The sequence below is a fragment of the Argiope bruennichi genome, chromosome 9 (genome assembly GCF_947563725.1).
Source record: "Argiope bruennichi chromosome 9, qqArgBrue1.1, whole genome shotgun sequence".
NCBI classification, from domain to species: Eukaryota; Metazoa; Arthropoda; class Arachnida; order Araneae; family Araneidae; genus Argiope; species Argiope bruennichi.
The window spans coordinates 89,789,044-89,802,719 of NC_079159.1; the positions used below are offsets into that span (position 1 = coordinate 89,789,044).

General features: G+C 30.5%; 1 non-coding gene across 1 annotated transcript; it reads left to right on the forward strand.

Moving 5' to 3' along the window:
- The first annotated feature begins 1,077 nt into the window (after positions 1–1,077).
- On the forward strand, positions 1,078–1,166 carry Trnay-gua (transfer RNA tyrosine (anticodon GUA)). Its single transcript is given in 2 exon segments — positions 1,078–1,114; positions 1,131–1,166. It is a non-coding gene; the product is annotated as a tRNA-Tyr (tRNA).
- Positions 1,167–13,676: the final 12,510 nt, after the last annotated feature.

Below are 13,676 nucleotides of genomic sequence, written 5' to 3' on the forward strand. Positions count from 1 at the left end.
ATGCTGAGGCGGAAGTAGTATTGCTTCATACTCACTGCCAATTTCAATTCTTCAAAGTTATTATTATTTTTATTTATTCTATGAGATGAAATTAGAAAGATGTCGCTGCTGATAAATTAAATTTTTGTTTCCGATGAAATAAAAATGAAAAGATATTTTAAAATATCACAATTTGTTATCGTTGTAAACTCTGACTACAGTGTTTTAAATTCTGATATAAATTACGGCACTTCTTATACAATAATATTTAAAAAAGTTATAAAAATTATTAGAGTTTTAGTATCATAAATAAATAGGTAGTATAAATAATAGTAAAAATATCTTGTATATTTTTGTTTGTTTTTTGTTGTCTTGCATACGAAGCAGGACTATATAGCCCTAGGAGATGCGAGGCTCAGGTAGAAAGAATTTTCGGTAATACGTGGTTTCCAAATAATTTTCACTCAGAATATAAAATTAATTTAATAAAAAACAATTTTTAAAAAGTGTGTTTATTTGTAAACAAAGAAATAAAAGTGTTCTATTTTAATAATTTATTTTTTATTTTCCATTCTTTAATAATTGTTATATACATTATAGAATTTTGAAATTAAATTTTTTCTCAAATTCACTTCCAAATAGTACCACTAACATGGAATTAAAATTTACTTAAATTAATGGATCAATTCAAAAGTAAATTCTGAAAAAAACTAAAATCATGTACAGTCAAAGGAAATATAAACCTGAATACTCTTTCAAAACTCTTCCACATCAAAAAGAAGAGAAAATTCTATTACAAAGAAAGAGATTCCTTTAATTACATTCATTAAAAATTCCAAATTAGAAGCAGAAATAAGTAATGTATATCATATGTACAATTTATAAAAATAAAGATTTTTTAGATTTATATCAAAATGTTTAGTATTGTGTGAATGACTGTAATATTTCAGAAATACTTTTTATTTTCGACTATATATATATTCATGAAAAAAATATTCAGAAAGTGCTAAGTGACATTCTACTAAGAAATTAGGCAAAACTCCTTAAACTTTCTTGATGACTTGGGTTTCAGATGTTTTTTATACTTACTCTTCAGGTCTGTCGATAGCTCAGTTGGCAGAGCGGTGGACTGTAGAGGTAAGCAGGTTGATATCCATAGGTCGCTGGTTCGACTCCGGCTCGACGGAAATTTTTAAATCCTGTTACTAATCCTATCTCTCAAGAGCATTTTAAAATAATAAGGCTTATACCATTTTTTAAAATTTTGTTGGAATTTTTATTTAATTCTTGATTTTTATTGAGGGGAAAAAAAATAAAAATTTCTAATTAATCTATGAAAAAGTGTTGACCTTGTATTTACAGTAATATAGATGTATTAACAGGACCAATCTTCAAATCTTTTATCCTTAATAAGCCGCCTTGCTACGAGTTAGTTTGCCATGTTGGAAGACTGCTAAAAATTAATTTAAATATCATGTGAAACTTGATATTAATAGCTTACTCAGTAAAATACTTTTAAACTTTATAGTTTGAAAAGCACGTAAATATGCTATTTTAGGAGCCTTACACCTTTCATTGTGTTATGCATTTTCCGAAACTTTTATGTATATCATTATACATGCAGTTACATCTTAAGAAAGAACAGCGATGATTAAAAATAGCAGAACTTCAAAAAAATTTCGCCATTATTTGATTCTGAATCTAAACTTGAATTGCATATCAAAATGTAAGAACATTCATTTAAAATATGCAATATTTTGAAGCCGACGCAACATAAAAAAAAAAAGAAAAAAAGTCGAATCTTCATATCTTCATTATCAACAATGAGGTCAGGATGAAATATTAATAGCAACAATGAAAACGATTGCAGTTACATTCAGCAATGAAATATATTGTTATAAAATGCGCTTAAAATATTTTTTATAAATTTATTAAATATACAAAACAAATTTTATGGCATAATGTTGAAACATATTTTCAGAATATTAAGATGGCATAAAAATCATTTTTGTATTGCCATTCTTTTTTGGAAGTTATGGTAAAAAGACTTCGAACTCTCCTCTAACTATTAATTAATTAAAATTCTAATGACGAAGTTTACAAACCCTCGAAGATCAAATAAAGTCTGCAAGTGAGAGTATCCTCTCCCTACGACTTTTTCAGATAGAGACACAATATATTCCATTTTTTTATTTCATAATACACTGCGAGGAATTGAAAAGGTATTTTGCACATCCTGGAATTGTTCATTGAGTCATAACTCTGAAACATATCTACAATTTCGATCACAAGATCTCTTGTCAATTTTTTTTCATCTAATTTGTTGTGTTTTTAAGTTATTACATTCATAAAAACATGAACTCCTGAAGCGATGTGGTATTAAAATTTAGTGCGTCTTTACATTTCTGTTTAAAAAATTATGCAACAAATCCCAGCCAGTTAAATACTTGTATTTTAAGTATTGTGTTTATATTCATTCAGAAAAGCAGACTTCCCTTATACTGACTTCGAATTTGAACTTACAGAAATCAATAAGTTTGGTTCATATTGTTACGAAATTTCCTGGGGTTCGTTTGGATAGTGGAAGTTATATGGTGGAAAACGCTCAATCAGCAGGCGGCAGTAGAAAATAAAACAACGACGTTTATTTACACGAAGACACACGGACAGCACAAGGACGACAACTATATACAGCACAAGAAACGATTATCTTCAGCCGAGACGTGCAGCATACAAAACAGCATAAACAACAGTATACAAGAGACCCTACTGCCGACAGTAGCACACAGCTTAGTTCAGCACTAGCTTCACTCCGTCGCTGCTCCGCTTAGCTCTGGAAGGCCAGTTCTTTACCGTCGATCCCGACTCCACTTTTTCCACGGCTACTCGGCAGCTGTGGCTGGGGCTAGAAGCCTCTCAACCAATCAGAAACGTTCGAGGCGTAACTCGGTTCCTAATGGACGGAACGGGAAAATTCTCAATGTTTCGGATATAATCTATTTTGGCGCCAAATTCGTGGCCAAATTGTCGCCAAGCTCCGGAACCTCCGACGCGACACCGGACTCCGTCCAGTACAGATGACTGTAAAACATTCTTTCCGATGGTGGAACCAACTATGCTGGGAAGCAGCATTACAGATTCGTAACAATATATTTAATTCTTCAAGCTCAATACATTTATATCGTTTTTACTGATAGAGAACTGCAGAATATTACCTGCCGTATATAATACCAGCCGACAGTGAAGGAAATATAGCTTTTTCTTTGTTAAAATCTAATAAGAAGTTAAATGAACTTTTTGGAAAATTCATGGTCTTCCCATAATCTTCCCTCATTATTTAGTCTTTATTAAATATATTTATTATCCCCCCCCCTTCCCTCGTCTAGTAAAAAATTGTAGATCTTAAGCAGGAACATGAAAACTACACGTGCTCGAATTTTTCAAACTTCCTCACATGAGCGCTTTGTACTGCATAATATGATGAAGAAAATCTAGCACATATTTTGGACGCTTTCCCTCTCCCTCTCCTGATTGAAACCAAAATTTGATGTAGAAATACAACTTTAGCAACAAGTTCACATACCAAAATTCATTTATTTTAGTCGCTGTGCTTTAAGATATCGCATTTACATGCATGCAAATGTAGAGACCGACAGACTGTCAACCCGTGGATGGATTAAGATCAAAATTTGACACAAATCTGTACTTTATATTTCTAAATCATGATCTAAATTTTAACTGTCTAGCTCTTTACATTTTATAGTTGTGATCATTTGCTCTCAGACATATATATTTCCTCTGAATGGATTTCGCTCAAAATTTGATAGAGATCCATAAGTTTTGTGTATAGATCGCATACCAAATTTCAATAATCTAGCGAAGTATTTTTGAGTTATTATATTCATAGACTGACAGATAGAGTAGAATGTACGAAAAATGTCTTTTTTCTGACTTATGGAGTTCTTTTTCAAATTCTTGAAATGATTTTTGGGATGATTACAATATTTTTCGTTTCGCATACGAGAAGTAGTAAGATATTTTAAAAATATATTTACAGATACTAATAGAATAATTAGATTAAATCAGAAACCATTTTGTTTATCCTTAATGAAACTGTTCCTTATTCATCTTATTAATTCTATATATGGATTTTGGCTTGACAAAACATTGTATTAATGCTCTATAAAATTTTCAATTAAATATTTTATATAACTTGGTCTCTGAACAGCTTCTGCAGGAAAATATTTTTAAGTTTCAAATTTTGATAGTCGTAAAATTCACTCATACTATTATGGAGGCCTTAAGCCGTTCTGTTCATTGTATTATGTTTCTCTCTATCGCTCTGCCAGCTTCCGTAAAATCTCAACTCTAAATTAAAATGGAAATGATTAAATTTCAATTAATATAAAAACATGTTTTACTGAAAACCATGCATGGTTTTTTTTAAATACGAGTACTGGAAATAGAGCTCTGGGGCATCGAAATCTTATGTTCACTACAGAATAATTTTCATATTTTATTTAATGTCTCAAAGAATTATTTAACAAAAAATGACTCTGATTCAATTTTTTGTTTAACTATCAAAAGGATTTAAGAAACGTCAATAATAAAATTTCATTTTGTTTTGGTATATAAATATACTTCAAAAAATTATGAATTTTTAACTTTATGCAGTCTTTTGACCCTATATTCTGCGTAATATTCTTGACACTCCAACTTTTAAATAAATAAATAAACGTCTTCATATTCTGTGATAAATTATCAGACCTATTTATGAAATTTTAAATATTGCAATTTTAGAACAATTAGCATTTTCGTAACTTTAGCCAATCTTAAGAAATCCTAGGCACTGATTGGTATGTCTTTGAGAAAGTCGATGAAGTGGTCTAAAATCGCCCCTTTTTATAGAATATTGATTTTTTATAAATCAATCAGTTTTAGTGACTGATTTAGTTGATTGGAGAGCAACTGTTTTTATTTAAAGTATCAGTGTCTCAAGAATATTTTGTTAAATATATTTCACAGGGCAGAGGATCTATGCCAAAATTTAAAATTCGAAATTCCTAAGAATATTTATTGCTTTAAGTTACATAAAATAAAATTATTTATTTCATTTATACCAATTTTTTATCAAATGTATGTTTATTACTCATGGTTTACAAATTAGGTTATTATCCAATTGAAAATGGATAAGTTGTTTATATTAAACCATGTTTGCCTTAAATAAAACTGATTTATTGAAAATTAATAATATAGATATCTTAAAAGAACACAGAACACTTTTTCTTGCATTTATTTTTTAGAAAACATCATATTTCATTTCATACAGACACGTGCTCATACAAGTTCCTGATATTTAATTTTTTTAAATTTTAGCTTTTATTTAGGCCTTTTAAATTTTAAATTTTAGTTTTTTAATGTAATGGCAACAGTTCATAATAGCTAACTTTTTCTCATGCACGCATGCCGTACTCGTGCAGGTTAAATTTTATTTTTATTTTGTGCAAGCTCAATTGCTGGAAAATATGATTGGAATATTTTTTAATTCATCAATAACAAAATCTTAATTTATAGGTTAACACATTGAAAAGATAATTTTTTTTAACTTTAAGGTAATGTAACAATTATTTTTGTGCTGTAATATTTTCAGAAGTTATTGTAGAAAGATGCCAAAATTTCACTTAATTTTTTTAATGAAAATTCTAACTAAAATTTTTAAAAAAATCACCCTCGAGGTGCACATTTCTACCGTTTTAAGTTTAGTATGTATATGCCAACTTTAATAGCATTAGATCAAAGGGTCTGAGTAGAGCGCCCACACACACACATTCATCTTTATTATAAGCAAAGATAACTCAAATAAATTACCAACATTTTATCATTAATTCAGAGATAAATAACATAAATGAAAATACATAATTAATCCATTCAAGAGACAGCAACTAAAACCGGATTCATAACTGAAAAGAAACCATGGCAAAATCTTAACTTTTCTCTTTAAAAGCTCATAAACTTCGCCAAAACAATTCTCTCAGATTCCGAGAACCCTACACTTAGATCTCGCTTTAGTAACCAGCTACTTCGCAAATTAAATTATTAATTACGTAGTGATTAAAGTGACTAAAAGTAGGGGAAAAAAGAACAAGCAAATTGGCCGTTTTCGGCTGGGAACTCGACCGCACCAATTAAAAATAACTTTCATCATTCCTTTTTAATAAGGAAATGCTTTTACTGCGATTGAAAGCATTTTTTTCCTCTTCTCTTTTCTACCTTAATTTCAGTTCTCGAAACGGAAAGACAGAATTTTTTAGAGATGGCAACGGCGTGAAATAAAATTATTTCCGGCGTACGAACAAAGATGTTAGAACGTTAAATGGAGCAGCTGTGGAAACATAAATATAAATCATCCGAAAATGTTAATGCAAACTAAGGGGTTGTTTTTGAAAGTGAATCGGTTTTGATTAGAATATTTCATACGCAAATGAAAGAAAGCTGTATGTTAGAGATTTTTGATGATTGGATTGCTTCAATGAAATTAGTAGTGTGGTTAAATGCGGATTTAGGCTTTGTTGATTGATACGTAGAACAGAATAATGAATTTCGAATCGAGTTAAAGATGTTTTTAAGAAATTTCCAGAAAGGACTTATTATTTAAAAAAAAAATGTTTCTCATTGAATTTGGCAAACGCAACAAATAAATGTTGGATGAAATGGAATGAATTAAAACTCTTCTGTTAAATGTAACATTTAAGAACAAGTTGCAATTTGTCACATCACTTTCTAATTTTCACAGAACTGTAATGTTATTGAGGGGAGAACGTTATAATTCTGCTCACAACTATTTTCTGGTGTGAAAAGCTTGCGAAATGATTTTGAACCACTTGCTTTCATAGTGGAAGAGATATACATAGTGGAATAAGAAGCATCACCTTCTAATTTCTCTTTTTTGTTAGATCATTCCTGGGTATTGTAAAAAATCGAATATGATATTGAGCATTATTATCTTAATAATTATCTTGTAAATGAGCATTATTATCTTGATAATTATCTTGTAAATGAGCATTATTATCTTGATAATTATCTTGTAAATGAGCATTATTATCTTGATAATTATCTTGTAAATGAGCATTATTATCTTGATAATTATCTTGTAAATGAGCATTATTATCTTGATAATTATCTTGTAAATGAGCATTATTATCTAGTACCTAAAATACTTTATTTAATTGGTAGCTTGTTTATTTTATCGATTCATCTAAATTATATTCGAAGTACTGATAAGGGAAAAGTGTGATAATAAAAGTGTGATGTCTAAAAGTAACTTTTTTTCTTTTAAATAAGGAGGCCAGAAAATCGGAAAAATTGGAATACTTTGAGAATCCCTGAGTCCATTCCATCTTATACGAGTCAAATTTCTATTATCTAATAATTCGAAAAATCACTTTAGAAGAAAGCCCATAAACAAGAACTCGCTGAACAACTCCATGAAGGCTGTTTTGTGGGCATTGATAAATTGTGTATACTTTTGTTGAACTGAACCAATTCAAACTGATTTCAGTAAATCAATAAAAATTGCTGGTTTGGATTGGTTGATGTTGTTTTTTAAGCACACTCTGTCCATATGATAGAAAAAAATAAATTCAGGAGCATAAAATCGATGATTTTAATTTAGAAGAAGTCAAAAGCTATTTTAAAATTTACAAGCAATTTTTGAAAAGTACAAATAATCGAGAAGCAGATCTATAATGTTGACGAAATCGAATAATAAAAGCATAAGAGCCTGGGACATTTGGGACAAAAATGGGCGAAACAGTTTATCGCCTCAGAATCCTGAATAAATGCAAATAACGCTAAATGGTTTATGCTTTCAGTGATGTGAGACTCTGAAAATTACAAAGATGGTAATGAGTTTACTTATTCAATTTTCTCTGACAGAACTCATAAAGATTGCTGCGGGTGTGAAAGCTGTGTCAACTTTAACTTTGTTATCATAATGTCATTTACTAATGTTCATTATTTTAATAAATTTTTATTTATTTAAGAAAAATAAATGAAGATTTTAAATCAATTTGGATTAATATTTATATTTCTGTTTATAGAGTTCCTAAACAATGGAAAGAAGTGCTTTTATTCCTAATTCGCAAGATTTCAGCTCAAAATCGTATGCGCGGTATTCTTTCATTCAGCGTGTTGGATTGCCAGTTCTAGAAAGTAATACTGCGCAAGTGATCTTTTTCAAAAATTGATTATTTAAAAAAAAAGTGATTTAGTTATTCTAAAAAGAGCTATTCTTTCTTTTCACTTAATGGGCACATTTTAATGAATATTGAAAATTGGCAAACAAAAAATCATTACTAAATTTAGCATTATAAAACTCCTTTAGGTGCGTAGAATTCTCCCTTCTCCCCTATTCAGATACTGAACTCTTTTTTAGCTTTTAACAATGGAAAGAAATCAACCGATTGAAGACAAACACACATTTTATTATTATTGTTATTGTTATTAATAGAGATGAAAATAATAGAACAAAATTAAGTCCTTTTCATTAATAAATATTATTATTATCATGCATAAATATTACTGAAATAAACATTACTAAGCTTATTTTAATTAAAAATTGTTTTATTCTTTTGTATGAATTAGATTTTGTTGGTAGAAAAACTATCATACGCATGAAGATTGTTGTCATAACTTAAGCCAATTCAGTTGGACAGACAGACTACCTCTGAATGGATTTCTTTAGAAATGTGATAGAAATCTATATTTCTATCACACATTTCTACAATCTTGTAGAGACTTCATTCATCTCGTTGAAAGTGTTGTGGTGTTATTTTGTCCACAAACAGATATATATATATATATATTTATATAATTATGATGATTTCTCTTTTTTAGGCTTCATATAGAAAAAAAATGTGGCAAACTTTTCAAATAATTTCCCGCCATTATTGCTGGTGTAAAGATTTATTTTTTTATTTTTTAAAAACTACATTATGTGATGGGTTTCATAAGTTTTTTATTTATTTACTTATTTTTTTGTATTTGCAGATTTTTTTATTTGGTGTGAATTATCTCCAAAGACCTGCTTTCGACGAAAAAATCCCGTTATTTAATGCCATCTACTGAAAGGAAAGGAATGCAATTGCATTTAACTTACGGGCTTTCAGATAACAGACAATCGAAGGACGTTTGAGCATTCATTTTATCACCGATAAAATATCGTACGAATAAGACCGACAGATTAAATATTTCGGGGTTAAATCAGATGGGTAACAATGGATGAAATGTTTTAACTTTTAGAAATAGCTCCTGAAAACAGGAAGAAAAAGCAATTAAACTAGATTCAAGCCTTTCGCCGAAAGATCGTAGCATGATTATGCTTTATGATTGATTCGTATAATTTTATATTATTTCTAAAAATTTATTTTAAATCACAGTAACAATGATAAACCAAAGAAATGCGTTTAATGTCGCGGCAATGCGCATACATATAAACGCATTTATTAGAAACAATAACAAATCGCCTTAAAATATATTTAAAATTAATATTCATAGCATAATAAATAAACCAGCGTGAATAGTCTCCCCAAAACTTTCCCGCATACTCTCTAATAAAGGTGTTATTCTAGAGAATGTCATGCTTAGTTAGTATTGGCATATTATAGTTGCGAAATATTCACCTTTGGCTTGAATTTAAACATCTGTAAATGTAAACATCTCCTCCTTTCATTTTTATTCTCTTCCTTATTGTGACAAAATAAACGCATACTTATGCATGCGCACAAGGGCGGAGGGTTTTCTAATCCGAGAACGAACTGAAACAGCCTTTGGTTCGCGGGGACATTGATTATCTTTAATTTCAGATATTACTGCAGGGTTATGATACCTTGAAATTGCCAGATATAAGAGACGTGTTCATTTAATGGTTCTACATATTCTCCACTCATGAAACTTCCTAATTAAAACCTGTACCACTACATTATTTTGCTATTAAAAACTCAAATACCCGTTTCACCTATTTTCTAAATTTCGAAATATTGTAATTTCACTTTTTTATTTGTAATTACGCAGATATTGAACATAATTCTTCTTTTTTTAGCCTTCAACAATAGATGAATATCACTAGATCAGATAGTGGAAGAAACAATGAAAGCTTCAGGGCGACAACTGGAATTAGAAATTATAATACTATTGTTGGTAATAAGGCAAAAAAAAAAAAAAAAAAAATGTTTTAAGAAATTACAAAAATTCAGTAAAAATTCACAGGATTTTTCAATTGGTATCATAAAAAAGACAATGTTTCATGTTTTGAAACGGTGTGAAATTCATTTTTGTGTGATAATATTTGTGGATGTTTTGACGGAAAAACGCTAAAATTTAGCTTAATTTTTAATTAATTAAAATTCAATTTGAAATTTCAAAATATGGCTCCTAAAAGCACATTTCCACTCTCCAATTTATATATGTGCATATATATATACAAGATATATATATGTATAAATTTGGTCGCTGTAGATCAAATGGTCTGACCTAGGTCTACCGCCAACACACACACATACATATTCATTTTTATCATTAATATAAATATCTTTTTCTAACATGCTTTCTAATGGAATTCTCAACAAATGTAATTAATCGAATGTCTTTCTTTGTACTGGAATTTTTACTCACTTCTTTATGTGGTAGAATTTTGAAATTATGCACACGTTTGTATTCTCTATAACTATACATAAATTTAATTTTTTAAAAAGAATTTACTTCTAAATCAATCTATCAAATTGTCTAAATCTTAATTCAATGTTGGTGATACCACTTTATAATAAGTTTGAAAAAAAAATTCAATTTTACGATTTTATAACGTATATAACATTAATCAATGACAGTAATATAAAAAACTATTTTAAAAAACTATTTTTTTCACTATTAAACAAGCTTTTTAAAAGTATTTTTTAAATAAAATTTATGTTATATTCTGGATAAAAATTAACTATAAGCCAGGTACGATCGAAAATAGTTTCCAGTTTAACCCTACTTCTCCTAATGACGGCCCAGAGTCTCACTCATTAGCTGTGCTTGCGAAGCGATAAAATTAATTGACGAAACTGATTCAATTGTTTAAATTAGGAACTCTTTAGAAATTTCGTTATACGATACCTATCGAAAAAAAGACGGTAAGCAAGTGATTATTGATGACATATCTGAGGGCTATAAGCTTTTATCTTGAATACTAATAGTCTATCTATTGATGGCGATCTTCAGATTTGATCCTTGAATCTACGGTCACTAAACTTGGCAAGATTAATTTGAAGGTCAAGAATGTGAAGTTCTTAATCCCCCCCTCTCCCCTTCTTTATTTTTCTTTTTTCTTTTCTTTTCTTCTCTCTCTCTTTTTTTAAAGTTTTCATTCTAATTTTATCTATTTAAAAATTAAGCTAAATTGCGACATGTTCGAATATTTTTTCGTTAAGAGCTTCCAAAAGAATTATCGCACAAATACGATTTTTATACTATTTATAAATACAAAATTTATCTTTCTAAACGAAAAGTAATATTTCGTTAAAATAATAATTCAATAACTTTTTGATCACAAAAATGTTTTATTTTATAAATGTGAAATATAAAAAAATGTTTTCTGGTTACATATATTTGTCTTTTAAGTACTCTGTAAAATCGGCTCATTTTTAGAATTAACGCGTTTTTTTTTTTTTTTTTTTTTTTTTAAATTTTAAATAATACCTCTTTTTTTTATGCCTTTTTTTTTTCTCCTTGCATTTCAAATTGTTTCAACAACGGAACAAGAATTTTAAATCGATATGTTAGGATTGGCAGCAGATAACTTCTTTTATTTACAGTTCTGTCTGTATCAAATTTAATTTACATGCTTTCAAATTTGGAAGTGCTAATGGCGTATACCTCTGAACAGTGTACCTATTTTTTTACTCTTAATTCATGAGCATTTCATTTTTAATTTTGTTATTAATTGTTTCGTGTAAGGAATAAGTTAAAAGCGCACATGTTTTTAACGAACATTTTGTATGGTTCATAGTGTTACGAAATTACCGGGGGTTCGTTTGGATAGTGGCAGTTATATGGTGTGGAGAACGCTCAATCACCAGGCGGCAGCAGAAAATAAAACAACGACGTTTATTTACACGAAGACACACAGGACAGCACAAAGACGACAACTATATACAGCACAGAAGACGATTATCTTCAGCCGAGACGTGCAGCATACAACAACTTTCTACTGCAGACAGTAGCGCACAGCTTAGTTCAGCACTAGCTTCACTCCGTCGCTACTCCTCTTATCTCTGGAAGGCCAGTTCTTGATCGTCGATCCCGACTACTTTTCGACTCCACTGGTCCACGACTACTCAATTCACCACCACTCCCAGGCAGCTGCAGCTCCTTTTATAGGTCTCAGAAGGCGGGGTTAGAAACATCTCAACCAATCAGGAACGTTCGAGGCGTATCTCGGTTCCTACTGTACGGATCGGGAAAATTCTCGATGTTTCGGGTATAATCTATTTTGGCACCAAAGTCACCAAATGGTCGCCAAGTTTGTCGCCAAGCTCTGGGACCTCCTATGGAACCAACTATGCTGGGAAGCCGCATCACAGATTCGTAACAATAGTAGCCACCTGTTTGAGTCATTATTCTTATCCGATGTCTTATTCAAAAATAAAGTTCATTATGCTCAGATAATTCATAAAAAAAAAAACTTCCTTACTTTTTAAGAAGATAATTGCAACTCAAACTGCAAATTTTGAATGTTTAAACGTTAATTAAGAATAAAAAATGCATGCATTAAATTCATGTTGCCTCTTCCATATAATTATTTACTTTTAACTACTTAAATTCAAACATAAAAAAGCAATTTAACTTCGATATTGCAAGGACATTTAGTTTTCAGAAATTTCACTTTATTAATTGCCCAAAGTGAGCAGTATCATTTGAAAACCATGCTAAAATGAATGCTTTCTTGGTTAAATTTCGGCAAAATAATTGTTTGAAGCTTGTGTGTATATGTATATATATATATATATATAGTTACGAAATTTCCGGGGTTCGTTTGGATAGTGGAAGTTATATGGTGTGGAGAACGCTCAATCAGCAGACGGCAGTAGAAAATAAACAACGACGTTTATTTATACGAAGGCACACAGGACAGCGCAAAGACGAAAACTATATACAGCATAGAAGACGATTATCTCCAGCCGAGACGTGCAGCATACAACCAGACTCTACTACAGACAGTAACGCACAGCTTAGTTCAGCACTAGCTTCATTCCGTCGCTGCTCCGCTTGTCTTTGGAAGGCCAGTTCTTTACCGTCGATTCCGACTACTCTCCATTGTCGATTCCGACTACTCTTCTCTGTCGCTTCTGACTACGACTCCTCAATTCACGACACTCCCCGGCAGCTGCAGCTTCTTTTATAGGTCTCAGAAGGCGGGGTTAGAAACATCTCAACCAATCAGGAACATTCGAGGCGTAACTCGGTTCCTAATGGACGGATCGGGAAAATTCTCGACGTTTCGGGTATAATCTATTTTGGCGCCAAATTCGCCAAATGGTCGCCAAGTTTGTCGCCAAGCTCTGGGACCTCCTATGGAACCAACTATGCTGGGAAGCCGCATCACAGATTCGTAACAATAGTAGCCACCTGTTTGAGTCATTATTCTTATCCGATGTCTT